The following is a 13,507-nucleotide window of genomic DNA, read 5'->3' as shown; positions in this document are numbered from 1 at the left end:
AATTTGTAAAAAATACCAAAACCACCCTGACTTAATTATCCTACTTGAAACAAACAATCAAACATGCTGACTGTTTAACTGTATGAACAATCTCTAATAGAAGCTGTAGTGGCTCATTTAGGTAAAAGTATAAATTGTAGATCTCGACAGTGGATGTCAAAATATAGTTCAAGGCCCCTCAATCAGATGGAGGATAGTTGTTGGTGTTACATAGGTCTAATAACTGATTGGCTTCCTTTTATAAATTTTAAAAATATATGGTAAATTTATCTATATTTATTATAAAAGTACAAACAATTTATGTTAAATGTTGAACGATTAAAATATCCCTAAAATATTGATGAACTTTTACACCCTTTAGTAATTAAATATCTCTAACACATTAATGTACAAAAATATAAAAGTATTTCATTAATTGTAGAGTACAAATCAAAATCTAGAATCGAAGTTCAAGTTTAAAACGCTATACTTGTCAACGTGTGCCAACCAAGCACAAGTCCAAATCGTTATATTGATATCTTAAGAAAATAAATAGATAAAGTTCAGGGCTTGGATGAAAGTCAAGCTCTTATCAAGTATTACATAGCAATCTCATATGTATTCCGTGCGAAATTTACAATACACTTGGTAAGATTTGAAGTTATAATATTCAAATATGTGAAGATTTGTTTTGCTTTTTGTTGTATTTTTCCTCTCTAAGTGCACATAGTTCAAATTATAGTGATATTCAATTTTTTTCTATGTGCAACATTTGGATCCGGATTTTGAACTATTACCTATTTTCTTGCTTGTATTTTTTTGGCATAAGTTGCTCTAAAAAGTTCTGCAAACTTGTACTACCTCTTCACATTTATTATGCATCTTAAAAGTTAAATATCATTTGTAAAAGTATTATACTAAAAGTACTTCTAATTTCTAATTCCTTTTTAATTATGTTTATTATCAATATTAAAATGTTTAGAAAACCGAAGAAATTGATGGAAGATACCACAGTCTTTTGGAGAGTTCATTCTCCACATATATTTGAATTCTTTTAAAGTTTCGAAGTTATACTTTTTATTTTTAGTTAGTTTCCATATTTTGAAAATATTAGGAAGTTTTTGTTTTGGAGCTTTTATCTTCTTCTTTTTTTTGTTTACATCAGGAATCATTAGGAAAAGTATATATTTTCAAGTCTTTTATTGGTTTAAGGTTTTGTAACGATCCGATCGGTCGTTTTGAGTTTTTGCACTTCGCTCGCTAGTTCTCGGGCATGACTAGTCCCGTGCGATGTATTATGATAAATCGTCGGTTTTGGTTTTCAGGAAAATCAGAATAGATTTGGAAGAACAATTCTCAGTTTGAAGCTTTAAGTTTGAAAAGTTTGACCAAGTTTTGACTTTTTAGTAACCGATCTCGGATTTGGATTTCTATGATTTGGTTAGCTTTGTTAGGTGATTTTAGACTTGGGAGCGCGTCTGGAATGTATTTTGGAGGTCCGTGGTAGATTTAGGTTCGAATTGGCGAAATTGAAAATTTAGCGTTTTCTGGTCGACAGTGGAAATTTTGATATCGGGGTCGGAATGGAATTTTAGAAATTGGAGTAGGTCTGTTGTTTCATTTGTGATGTGTGTGCAAAATTTTAGGTCATTCGGGCGATGTTTAATAGACTTTTTGATCGAATTCGGAATTCGAAAGTTTTGGAATTCTTAGGCTTGAATCTGAGGGTGATTCGATGTTTTGATGTTGTTTTGAGCGTTCCGAAGGTTGGAACAAGTTTGAATGATGTTATGGGGTGTGTTGGCATATTTGGTCGGGGTCCCATGAGGCTCGGATAAGTTTTGGAAGAGGTTTTGGAAGATTTTGGCGTTTTGAGCATAAGCATGTAATGATCCAAAGGTCCATTTTTAGTTATAGAGATCGAAATTTGATTTCGAAACTTCCGAAATTTTGATAATGAATTATAGGAGTGATCTGGAAAGTTTGGTCTAATTTTATCAAGTTGTGAGTGGGTTTTTGACGCGAATCATGAGTTAATTGTTTAAACAACTAAATGGGTATCGCACTAAGCAAATGAGCTCCGAATTGAGTTTCGATTGAAGGACTATGTTTGTATTATTATTGTAACTCTTAGGAACAAGAATCATCGAATTCCGAGTCCGTATGATAGAGTTAGAACCTTTTTAGTGAAATTAAAGACTGCTGGTGCATCAGATCTGGTGTGCACCTTTAGCGGCCAGATTGGACCACTTTTAGCGATTGGAAATGGCTTTTAGCGATCAGAATTGGGTTTATTAATGTTGTTCTATTTTTTAAGCTCATTTTGACATTTTTTTTTGTGAAAGAACACGACTTAGGGCGATTTTTGAGCAAGAAATCATAGGAAATCTTGAGGTAAGTCACTTGTGATCATTTCTACTCCATAATATTGAATTATCATCGAATAATCCGACTAGATTACATGTTTTTGAGGTGTAAATTAGGGATTTGGATCTAGGGATTTGAAAATAAGATTTGAAGATTTGGAGGCCGAATTGTTATCTGAATTTAGTAATTTTGGTATGGTTGGACTCGTGGTTAAATGGGTTGTCGGATTTTGTGAGTTTCATCGGATTTCGAAGCATGGGCCCGGGGGCCGGATTTGAGCTAAATTCGGGATTTTTTGTCTAATTTGATAGTTTTCATAAGGAATTCATTCCTTTAGCGTATATTGATGATAATATATTGATTTTGGTTAGATTCGGAGCATTTGGAGGCCGAGTCGAGAGGCGAGGGCATTGCGGAGTAGAATTTCATCCGGATTGAGGTAAGTAATGATAGTAAATGTTGTCCTGAGGGTATGAAACCCCAAATTTCACACTGTTGTGCTACTTTAAGGTGACGCACACGCTAGATGACGAGTATGTGGTCGTGCACCGTTGGGGATTGTGACTTAGTTCGTCCTGTATGACTGTTAAATCGTGTATTTGATTGAAAACTGTTTGATATCATTGTGTTTTGGAAAGTATTATCGTGTTTTGGGCTGAATGCCATATTTGGGCCTCGTGCCAACTGTTTTGGACCCTTAGGGGATTTTTACAACTATTCCTCACTGTTTTGACTTTATATTTGTACTCAGTCATGTTGTATTCTACTATTTTCATAACTCAGCCATATTTACTCCATTCTGATATTTTGGGCTGAGCATCATGTTTTATTGTTGCCCGAGTGGCTTAATAGACTTCTGACTAAGTGAGGCCGAGGGCCGGTGTTGTGAGGATATTATGAGATCGGGCTGCACACCACAGCAGTGTTGTACTAATTCATGATTATGAGGCTGATGACTTGATTTGTTATGCCACGAGGTGGCTTGTTATGAGGCCGAGGGCTTGTTTGATTATGCCACGAGATGGCTTGTTATAGCACTTGGGTTGTAGGAGCCCCCCCAGGAGTCTGTACACCCCCTAGTGAGCGCGGGTATCCAGTGTGAGTGATATGATGTAGCCCGAGGGGCTGTTGTTGTTTCATATTGTTGCCCAAGGGGCTGTTCTTGATCCATGTTTTACCCGAGGGGTGGTTCTTAATTCATGAATGCCCGAGGGGCTGCTTACGAGTGATTGTGAGGTAGCCCGAGGGGATGGTTCTGTTGATATTTTGTCCGAGGGGCTGTTTACGTTTTTATCATTTTTACTCACTGTTTTTATCACTCGTTTGAAACTATTGAAAGTTGTTTTAAAAGGGTTTTACTGAAACTGAGCTTGATTTATGAAGTAAATGATTCCTGTAATGTTTTGGAAATGTACTGCATTTGCTGTAGCGTTATGACGTGTTTACGTGTTTTCTTACTGCTCAACTTTCATTTACTTTTATACTTATGGAGTTGGCGTACTCACATTACTCCCTGCACCTTGTGTGCAGATTTAGGTATTTCTGAACCCGGTAGCGGGTATTGATTGCTCAATGGCAGAGTCATCGGAGTTAGCAAGGTAGCTGTCCGACGTTCGCAGCCCTGCTTTTCTCCCTCTTGTCTTCCTTAGATTGTTTTTAGTATATTTTCAGACTCATCGTTGTATTCAAACTTGAGTGAATGTTCATGACTTGTGACACCCCGATGTCGGGCTTATGTATTTATTCCGCACTGTTCATTTAGACTTACGTTACGAGATATTTGATTAATTGAAGGCTTAGAAGTGACTTTTATTGAATAATGGTTAAATTCGGGAATTGTGTCGACTGACCTAGTTTCACGATAGGTGCCATCATGACCGGATCAGTTTTAGGGTCATGATAGGTTTGTACTGCTTCAAGAAGAAGATAACGAAATTAAGGAATTATTAGTGCTTTGTTATTTTCCTCTATATTTGAAATTGAGTTTGTTTTCTTTTGGGGTCGTATTTAAGGAACAAACATTAAACAAGAAAATCAATATTTTTTGGTTTAGTTTATTTCTTCCTATTATTTTATTTAACTATATTATTTTTCTTGAGCGACATCTCTGTAATGTTCAAAGTTTTCTCATGCTTCATTTATCTACATTAATATTTTTATTTTAATCTTTTTCTCTTTCTTGTTTAGGGTATTACGTGAAATGCGCACGCACATAGAAACTAGTAAAACTTAAAAATATCAACTTTTCAAATTTTCAATTGAAAAACTGATTCCCAACAGTTGTTCAAATTCAAAAATGCATTTTTAAGATGTATTTGAAAATTTGTAAAAATTTCATAACCAAACGTTATTTTGAATTTTTTTTGAAAAAAAAGAAAATTTTCTTATGTCCAAAGGGGCTCTAAGACTGATCACGTTGGAACTAGAGGGATAACCAAGCAAATACACATGTAATAAGCTACTTCTGATTTTATCACGATACATATTGATCTTGATTTAACTTTTGTTGATGATAAATAGGTTTATGAACTTTTTCTGTTTAAACTAATTGTTCATGGAGTTTATATTCGTTAGAAGTATATTAGATATGGAAGTACTGATTCGTCGAGTTAGAAGTTATGAAAACACATGCGGCGTGACATGGTGGGATATATATATATATATATATATATATTTATTGGAATTGAAACATAAACAATGTATGTTTGTCTGCCTTAGGATAGAAAGAACTATTTGGTGCAAATGCTCAAAACGACTGGTCTTTCTGCCTTAGGATAGAAAGAACTATCTGGTGCTTGAATTCCATCGTATTTTGATGCATAGCCCCGAGTTGTGGTCGTGTTGAAGGACCTTTTCATGTTGTCTAGTTGGGAAGTAAAGTAGATTTCATATTGTGAAACGAGTTCAGACTCAGGAAGATTTAGTGATTGTGTAACAATTATGATTATGGATGATTATAGAGAGATATCGATTTAGGCTAAGTAGGTGGGTTATCTCCTGCGGAGTGTCCTGAGGGGGTGATCCCTATGTCGTCTATAGTAAGTCCTCTTTTACTAGTAAAATATGTGTGATGCGATTTGAGTTTGGATTGTGTATGAGAGTGGGCTTGATTGTTACAAGGGTGAATGCGAGATTTGCAGATAATTTGAAACGCTAGATGGTTTTGTGTTGCCTGAGCTTACGAGAGGATCTAGTTGAATATCACTATGGTATTGTGATAGTAATAGAGTATGGGCATTATGAGTTTTGTGTGTTTTAATCTATGGCTTTGAGCCAAGTGGGGGAGTCTGCTATTGATCAGTTGATTGTGGTTATGTGTTGTGTTGGTTCCAATTTGGAGTATGCTAGTGAATCAGTTATGGCTTACAAAGGTTGAGATCGAGGATGACTTGAGTAAAGAAATTTTCAGACAAAGGTTGTGTTATGTTTTATGGGTATGTGAGGAATATTGGATGATTTAGTTGTTGTTTGTGAGGAATGTAACGTGTATGGAGTAGAGAAAAATCGCTCGGCGACTTAGAAGAATGGGTTACTTCCTTGGGTGTTGGAGTGCTAATGGGGCACAGGTCGTTTGGTTCATTTGATCAGTCTAATTGAAACCTGAGTAGAGTATATGACTCTCGAGAATGGTTTTGAAGGATTCAAGATCTACATGTAGTAATTGGGAATCTTCAGGATGTGTGTTGGCTAGAAACTGAGATTTATATGGGAGGATGTCAGGACTTGTGGCATTTCTGTATTATTATGAATTCTACATACCAGTATCAGGAAGGCGAAGGTAATGGCTTTAGATTTGCAGAAGATCTCTTCAGAGCAGGTATCTCAGCTATGGTACTTTTGGGGGTGCTTCAGAAGAATACGATGGTTTATGAGCCTTATGGCGATGTGGTTTTATGCTAAAGTTCGTGAGGCAAGTTTTAGTCAAGGATAGTGGTGTACTAGCAAGGAAACGTATCAATTTGAAGGTAATTCGGAAGGAACTCAGAGAATTAGGGCAACTTGGTAGTAGTTTAGATCGGCATGGTAATGGGTATGATCGGTTCTTGGGTGCTTATGATGCAGTGGGTTTCTACAGGTGTTTCGAGGCAATGCTTTTAGGTTTTGATGGCCTGCGTAGCTTGGTTGAGTTAGAGGAATTCAGTCCCGATGGTTTGGTTTTGTGCAAATGGGATTCGGAGAATTTTTGGTAATTTCTACCACGGTTAGAGATGTATATTTTCTACTGGCGTGAGGAGCAGGAGAAGTATAATGATTTTCTTCTAGATGGGATCAAATGGAAAGTTCTTGGCTAGTTGAGTACGTAGTTGCTTGTGGCTCGGAATGGGTATGAAGTTCTCATGTTTATCCTAGGATGGTATGGTATATGCGGTATGTTGTGTAGGATTGAGATTTGTATGTATAAGGTCACGGTTCAGTTTTGAAAGAAAGGTCACAAATTCTTAGGTAGCATGGACGATATTAGATAACTAGATAAAGGAGATCACTGATTGGTGTGGCTTGATGAGGGTATATATTTTAGAAGGGGCGATGTGTTTGAGTCATGGATACTTTGTTAGTATTGCGGCACTCTCTTGTTTGATCGACTGCTGATGTTCGAGTTTGCTTGGCGGCACAGAAGAATTATAGGAGTACCCCTTCGTGGGATGATTAGGTATTAGAGGTGTGTTATATATTCGGACGGTGAAATTTGGGATCGGATATGGTGATTCATGTGCTATATGGATTTGGAGATTGGGAGTTCTCATAAACATGTTATGTTGTGGTTGTGGGTCACATGTATCGGCCTTGTGTGGTGACTATCAGGGTTTGGAGACCCGAGTGGATCCTTTGTGGCTTGGTATGTTAGATTTTGATGTGATATTAGGTATAGACTGGTTTTCTCCGTGTCGTGTTATTCCAGTATGTCGCGCTAAGATGGCAACGTTGGCTATGCCAGGGATGCCACGGATTTGAGTGGCGAGGTTCGACATATTATGTTCCTAGTAGGGTGATTTTATTTTTGAAGACCCAGCGGATGGTTGGGAAGGGGTTGTCTTTTTATTTGGCCTTCGTGCGGGATTGTTGATACCCAATTTTTCCTATATATTTTCAATATGCAAAATACCTTCAAAATAGCATATATATATGCATATATAACCATGTCCAAGGTTTTTATTTTTTTTCATAATTTTAAGGTTTTAAATTAATTTATTTTCTCCCTTTTTATCCATAAAATCTCCAATAATTATTTTCAAAATTATTGTTTTGATAATTCATCTATTGGATTTCTATATTTATGCCAAAATATGACTAAGGTAATTTTTATATATTTTTATAATTACATTTAGTATTTTTAAAGCTAAATTTTATAATTGCAATATTATCCCTTTTAAGATATAATTATGTTTTATCGATATAAAATTGGATCCTGTATTTTTAAATTGCTAATTATGTATTATAAATCATTTTAGCATTTTAAATTATTTTTCAGAAATTTTCTACTATTTGTTATAAATTAAATAGGAAAAAACTGGCTATTTAAATTATAGCCAAATTGGCTTTCAATTATAGCCAAATCGTTCCCCAATTCGCACCTCAATTTTACAATTAAAAAACCCGACCCATACCCTATTAACCCATACCCAAACCCGGAACCCACCTACCCCATTCAATCTCGACCGTTGATCTCCTAGATCAACGGTCCACGTTAGCCCTTTCCTTTTTTAATCAAATGACCCCCAAACCCTACCCCCATTCTCTCATTTGCACCGCCTCTGAATCCTCCCTCTCCCAAATTCTCTCTCAACTCACCCTAACCCTAATCACCATTACCGGCGAGAACCTCCTTCCTATGGTGTTGTCGTGCCTTCTCCGACCACCTATAGTCTCTTATACTCCAAGGCTCTTTGACTTCATGAGTCCTTGAGAAGTTATCAAGGAAAGCCAACCTGTTCCGGTTTGAAACTCGTTCACTGGCCTGTCTCCGACCATTTTCGTTTGTAAGAAAGGATTTTCTCTTGTTTTTCAATTGAATCCATGAGTTTTTAACCGATTCTCTTCATCTCTACTATTTTTTGAAAACCCTAGTTCGCTACTGTTCGATTCTTCTCAGATCTTTATAGATCTGAGGTGATTCGAGTATTATTAAGCGTTTTCCTTTAAAAATCTCTTGTTTTAACTAACTATTTTGATTTTAGTCGCTCTTTTCTAAACTAGGGTTTCTGAAAATCCTTTTCTTCAAAACGCTTTCTGGTTTTAAGTGTTTAGCCCCCTGTGTCTATGTGTTTTGATTGATTTTGAAAAGTTCTTCCTTAACCCTAACTAGCCTATGCTAATACCCCCAATTTTTGACACTTTGTTTGGATTCTGCACTTGTCCGTGTTATTTGATACATGCCAATGTTCTATGTTTTAATTTACATGATTACTTCTTCGTTTAATTAGAATATCTTGTGATTTTACCCTAGTATGCCTCTATTAGGTTTCAGATTCGATTCTTTCCCTTTATACTTAGCTTAGTTGCTTATTCATGGAAAGCCTATATCATTTTCCCTAAATTAGTATTATTTTGAATCCTTATTCACTGATTTGCTATGATAATACCTATATACTGATTTCCGGTTATTTTCCTATTTCTACGACCTTTGATTATTTCTTGCCTTGTTTACGATTAACTGTGGTACTTGCTGATTCTTATTGATTGTTCCCTTAATTGTGTTTTGTTCATTTACCCTTAATTACCCACCCCGTATTTAAGTATTTAATTTTCTTTCTTTAATTATATGCCCTGCTCTTTATCATTAACTGGTCACCCCTTTACTAGAAGAGAACCTTGCTGATTTTGTGCATGATTGATTATGTAATTTTCCCTAATTACTGAATGATTGATTATTTACCTTATTTTACTCCGCTCTCAACTACTATATATACTCTCCTCTATTCTCACTTCCAGACATGAACAATTAGTTCAAAACACACACACACACACATAAAATTCTCTCTTCTCTCTCTCTGCTACTTGTGCTAACTACTTGTCTAGTCGGCTGAAAGCCAAGGCTAGACTGTGGAACTCTACTTGCTTTACTTTCTGCATTTTGCTTCCTTAACTGGTATGTTCCTAGTTCAATTCTGAAACTCAACTCTATGTGCTCTATGTCTGTTAATCCACGCCTCCTTCTGCACTAATTTAATGGCTTATGTATTTAATTACTCTTCTTGTTTACTGCTTTTTGCAGCATGCTTAAGTTTTGCCCTCTCTTGTTCAAGTATGTACTCAGTATGTCTGGGTATCACCTGTCTTGTTTGATACTCGACCAGCATGTTTACTTGAGTTCTTGTTTATTTCCCTCAACTAGTATGTCGTGTTAGTATCATAGACTCCTAATGTACTTGATTAGCACTAAACGGCATGACTAGTTATGTGTAATATAACCCTATCCTCAACATGATTACTCCCATACCCTGTCCCTATGTCTTGTTACTATTCTAACTTCGAGCATGATTCCCTTGTTAACACTTTGAAGTAGTAGTTTTGTGTTCTGAGGCCAATCAGTTGCTACTTGTTCTTTGTACCTGCTGGTCTATATGCTTCTCTTCTCATCCATGTTTACGTGTTTCTGATTTGGGATCTCTGTGTCCCCAACCCTTTACTTCCCTGCTTGTGAATGTTGAAATGATACTATTCTTTGAACTTGTTCTGTGTGTGCTGGCTTATTCCAAGTTGTTGTTGCTCCTATTCCCTTCTCCTTTCAAAACTGTTTTTCCCTAAGCAACTCTTCCGTTGTTTTGCAAACTTATTTCAAACATGCTGTTTCAAAACTGTTTTCCAATTCAGCCTTTTCAAAACTATGCTAAGCACTCTCACCTTACTCTTAGACCACTAAGTTCTACCCCTTTTGTGTGAGCCTTGCCTTGGGACCCTTGAGCTCCCTCTAAACTTGGACACATGAAAGCTGGCCTTTCCACACTGCACTTACTCTGTCTTGGCTATGAAATCTGGGTGTGAGCACTGCCCGGGATCCCTTGAGGTCCTTAGGGAACTCTGACACACCTAGATATGAGAAGGGCTATGAAACAATGTTGGCACTTGTGGTGATTTATCACATAACTCAGGGAGGAAGTCCTAACCAGGTGCTAAAAGTCTGGGCCTGTTATCAGGCTCTCTATAGTGTAACATTTATTTTTCTTATGTAATTCATTTCAGTATTGGTCTGTAATAATCTGTTGTAAACAAGTATCGGGGCTGGCTAATGAAAAGGGGAGGGTAGTTATGTATGCTATCAACATCAATGGGTCGAAACCACGTCTTAGGTTTACATTTCCTATATATGCATTATCAACCCATTCAAAGCATGTCATGCATTAGATACTATGTTCTTAGGTTTACTGTTTCAGCATCTCATTTGGCATCACTTTATCACTTAGAAATCCTGTTTTAAGCTAAATAACAACATTAATATAAAATGTTGCTCCTGCACATCTTAAAGTCATGCTGTAACTCTTTGGGCATTTAGAAACCATGCTCTAGGAATTCTGCATATTCTGCAATCATTCTGCATTTTTCATATGTGCACGTTAGATACCCTGTTTTTAGGATCTTACTCAGTCACACCTAGTTAAACAAATAAGGCATAAAACAGTCTCGTGTTTGAGTGAAACTGGTCACAATCCCTGCATGTTTTTGCAATATTAGAACAACATGTTTTAGGTAAATGCAACTTCCAAACTGTTTCAATAATCCTGGTAACTACTACATATTATGTTACGCCTAGGCAAGCCTTAGGTAGCAAACTTAAATAAAACCAGAACCGTCTTTGTGATTAGTGTTTAACTGTCAACGTGTTAAAATCAGAAGGCAAGCCTGATTTTGACCTCTTTTCTGAGTCATGTAATAAATCTGGTTTCGCTGCTATCACTTAGATACCATGCTTTAGAATTCTGATTTCAAATGTGGACCTTATCTGTGTATGAGTCGTGCTGTCTATGTGCATTACTTGTGGCGGTATATCTGAGCCTTCTATCTGTTTTTTGTGTTTTCCCCTAAATGCAGTCCTATATGTTTTCTGCCTAGAACCTCCCTCCCTTTATAAGATAGGAGTCCTAAATTCCTCCGGGACTAATAGGAAGGGACGGGTAATATCATGCAATAGGGGTCGAGACCAACCCTCGCTTTAGTTACCTTCACGGAGCGGGAAATGGTAGATATGGATATGATGACCGGTGCATTAATACCACGTGTAGCCCCTCTTTGAGGAGTGTCATACTGGGTATTGCATTGATGTGATCCATATTATAAACAAACCTAGGACACCCCCCTTTACATTCACAAATGTGTTTAGATTGTAATTATTTTGAACTCTTGCTTTTCATTAATTTCTTTTCAAAGATCTGTGTTCTTAAACTTAAATCCCCTACTATTTGAGCCATACTTGTTTATTTTCTAATTGTACAAATTCACAAAAATTGTTTGGCCGGGAACCATACTACGGGAACCACACTAGTAACATCTTCCCCTTGGGATAATTTCAAGCCCTTACCCTATCTCTGGTTACCAAATGTAGTTATAAATGAACCCTATAGGTGCCCTAACACATCTTAAATCGTTAGGTGGCGACTATTCAAAATGCAAATCCCCTTTCCCAAAAGGAAAGATTTGTCCTAACCAAAATGTCATAAACCCGATTCTGTGAAGGAAAAAGGGGGTGCGACAGGGATGTCAGTACAGAGATTCAGTTCCAATGGAGAGGGATTTTTCAAATGTGTTTCCTACTGTCGGGCATGTCGTCGGACAGGGTTGTTGATTTCGGTATTGTCTTGCTGCCGGGCACCGTATCGTATGGCACCAGCAGAGTTAAAGGAGTTGAAGGAGCAAATTCAGGAACTCCTTGATAAGGGGTTCATTGGTAGGTCTATATGGATGTGTGTTCTGCATCGAGTCGGTTTTGTTGACTCCGAATTGCTATTGTTAAGGGATATGTTGATTCGATTGTTATTAAGCTTATTAGTGTTCTGGAGTGATCTATGAGTTACCTTTCCGTGTTGCGAGGCATTGGGATTTGTTGGTTATAGGCACATGTGGTGCGGTTTTATTGGGGTCTCTTAGTGGAATTCGAGCGGGAAGAGTATTGGGTATTGCTCGGCGGATGGCGTATCGGTTATGTCCTTTCGGGTTTGTATAATATTATGTCAATTGCTTCGCCGTGGTTATCGGACGCATGCCACAAAAGCCAATCAAATGGCACGAGATTGTTAATTTTGAGCATAGTGACTTGAGGTGCTTCATATGGACCCGTGTTTGATTAGGGTCGCGCATTGTAGCAAAGTTATATGGAGGTATGATCCTTCGGGTTGAATCGTGCATTCTGGTTCTACGGTGTGTGGTGAATTCCTAGTATCGTATTGCGGTAGTACTGGTGAGCTTGTGGTACAACTCTCTCATTTGAGTTACTTTCCATGATTTGAGTATATTTGGACTGTTGCATATTGGCGCACAGGTTGCACAGGTTGTGGCTTGAGATTGTATCGATGTGTCATGTCACTAGAGTAGCTGTATTGAATGAGATGAGGTCGTTGGGATCTAGAATGAACACTATCAGATTCGATTTCTGCATGTTGGAAGGATAATATCGATGTTCGGCTTAGAAATTTACTATGGTCCGTGCCAAAGGAGAGGGAGCTTCATGAATGGTTGATCTGAGGAATGGTTATGACTTTATGTGTGTTTCATTTATCATTGTCAATATACGAAAGTTTTGGAATGGGGCTTTATTTGATAAGAGGTTTATTATCGGTATTCAGTTGTTTTGGGCAATTGCTGTGATTAGAAGTTATCGCTATGAGTGTCTGTGTTATGTGGTATATCATGTAATTGCATCTTGGGTACAAATATGATTGATACAACTTGTTTGGACTTATTCAGAGTATAGATGTGAGGTTCTGACCTTATAGATGATTTCGGAAGTGGAAATTTGGTTCCAAAGTTCATGGGCTTGGTTGAATTGTGAAATTTCAGTTATGTTATGTTATCGGGCCTATATGGGATAGGGTGATGTGGTATCACCCCCAATTATGTGCATGGTAAGACTACACAGCAATTTGATGGCGTTCGGAACAACTCTAGGCATGTTCGAGGACGAACGTATGTTTAAGTGGGGGAGGATATAATGACCCGGCCGGTCGTTTTG

This window comes from Nicotiana tabacum, chromosome 7 (assembly GCF_000715075.1).
Source record: "Nicotiana tabacum cultivar K326 chromosome 7, ASM71507v2, whole genome shotgun sequence".
NCBI lineage: Eukaryota > Viridiplantae > Streptophyta > Magnoliopsida > Solanales > Solanaceae > Nicotiana > Nicotiana tabacum.
The sequence above is the reverse complement of the archived record's forward strand: the minus strand, read 5'-3'. Positions refer to the sequence as shown.